The following is a 2,287-nucleotide window of genomic DNA, read 5'->3' on the forward strand; positions in this document are numbered from 1 at the left end:
TCTACATTTTCTCTGAAAAGTGCTGACTTTTCCCCCTGAACTAACTGAATGACACATGTGCTTCATTAAAGTGATTGTTAACCCCTCAAAGGTTGCCTTTCCTTTTAGAGAAGCAGATCAAAGAACCTGTGAGAGCATGGCCCTCTGTGTTTGTTCCGGTGCTTACTGTTACAGACACAAGGTGGGTAATGGGACAAGAGCTGGATGGCCTGTGGTTGATGTTGATTGTCTGCTCAGGGACTGGGGCTCTGAGCCCAATGCCAAGGCTAGCCAAGAAGCTCTCAGCTTTAGGTACTGGCAATCTTGGAGGGCAACAGGGCCTTTTTGTTGCAAGGGAAGCAATAAGGTGACTCCTTTAAACACAGCATTGCTGATTCTTGGTGGCTGCCTGGCTGGCCAGCTCCTTGGCCTTCTCGGTAGCTTCCAGAGCAGTTTCCTTGGCCTTCTCAGTTGCTTCCTTAGCTATTTCAACAAGCATCTTAAAAGGAGCTTCACCTTTCAGTTTGGTCAAAATATATTCAAACCTTTCATGGAGTTGGTCATTACTTTTGAAACTAGCTAAGTGAAACTCCTATACAGCTCTGGACATCCCAAACAAACTAGAGGAAACTCAGGCCTACTGTCAGATTCCAATTTAACCTCTGTTTTCAGGGTTCACACAGAATATACATCTTTCCTTCAACACTATCGATCAGGCATGGTTGATATTCCATGTGAAAGTGGTCATGATCTGGTTTTTGTGGGTCCAAAATAGAGCCCTTGAGGATGTGCACCATGGGAATAGATTAGCAGGAATGAAGTGCCTTGTCCAGCGGGCCATCCTGTTAGTCTTAGTGAGAACCTGCCTGGACAGCAGCTTCTGATCAGTATTCCCCACGCAGTGCACGATATACTCTGACAGCACATGTTTACTCTAGGGATTGGAGTAATGCTGCCGGAAGGCACCAAATACTTGGTCCCAGGAGCTCACGAGAATAATGTGCTGTGGGAAAAACTTCACCATCATCCCTACCGGGGTTGGAGTTGCGGCAGTGTCAGGGAGTGCACAACAAAGATAGGTAGTGGAGAGGTAGGTCTCCAAGCTCCTCCTCTCCAACATTGTCTCAAAGTGGCAGTTGCCACCACCTCCACTGCCATGAGGGGTTGTCACAATTCGTTGCTATTTGAATGAAAACAAGAACTTTTTAATAAAATCAGGAAACATTAACAGACCCTTTTGGATATATTATCTTTTTTTATCCTCACAATGGGCTAGGTAACTATTCCCACTTTAGATTTCTTTCTTTGTCTTTCTTTCTCTTTTTCTTTCTTTTTTCCTTCCTTCCTTCCTTCCTTCCTTCCTTCCTTCCTTCCTTCCTTCCTTCCTTCCTTCCGTCCTTTCTTGTTTTCTTGCTTTTCTTGTTAAGATGCTATTGTGTGTATTCATCCTTCATTGCCAAAGGAGACCATGCCATCAGAGAAATGATAACATGACTTGCACTTGACTTTTGTTTTGAGTTTGGGAGGGCTGTGCAGGTCACCAGCCTCATTTCTCCTCCAGGTCCATCTGAAGCCAGTAACCAGATATTCATCAGGATGACTGGAGATTATTCAGGATGAGGCAACTGAGGCAAGTGACTTGGCCAAGGTCACACAGCTAGTCAGTGTCAAGTGTCTGAAATGAGATTGTAACTCAGGCCCTCCTGACTCCTACACTGGTGCTCTATCCACTGTACCACACAGCTGCCCCCCCACACACACAGGAAAATAGAAGAGAAAGGATTAGACAAAGCATGTGGGTGGGTGATAACAGGGGGAACAGGTTGGGGGAAGGTGTAATCAATCAGAAGATACATCAAGGTAGGGGGAAGCACGTAATGGGGAGAAAACTTGGAACTCAAAATCTTGTGAAAATGAGTGTTGAAAATTAATAATAATAGCAATGATATTAATAATAAAACACTTAGAAGGCAGGACCTTGGAAAAGGAATTTAAAAATTCATTAGAATTTATAATGGATTAATAACAGTAACAAAAGCCTAGAAAATAGATGTTAATAAAAAATAAATGAGATGATGATGAATCAGTGATTTACCTCAACTCTCTCCAAAATAACTCTGAACACTTTAAAATAATGCCATAAAAATTCCTGGAGTAGTAGTGTCTACAAAAGGATGGGGTGAAATAATTTTCTAGCCAAAGACAACTTAGAAGTCACCAGGGAAGGTCTGTTACACTCAAGTGAGAGTAAAGCAGAATCCAGTGTAGTCCATGATAGAGCAGATGGGGTCCCAGTAAATCAGAAGCA

The 2,287-nt window shown here is 43.1% G+C and overlaps 1 pseudogene; it reads right to left on the reverse strand.

The window, feature by feature from the left end:
• Nucleotides 1–355: 355 nt before the first annotated feature.
• LOC140502606 (PRELI domain-containing protein 1, mitochondrial pseudogene) lies at nt 356–1,006 on the reverse strand (annotated as a pseudogene).
• Nucleotides 1,007–2,287: the final 1,281 nt, after the last annotated feature.

Source organism: Notamacropus eugenii, chromosome 4, assembly GCF_028372415.1.
Source record: "Notamacropus eugenii isolate mMacEug1 chromosome 4, mMacEug1.pri_v2, whole genome shotgun sequence".
Classification (NCBI taxonomy): domain Eukaryota; kingdom Metazoa; phylum Chordata; class Mammalia; order Diprotodontia; family Macropodidae; genus Notamacropus; species Notamacropus eugenii.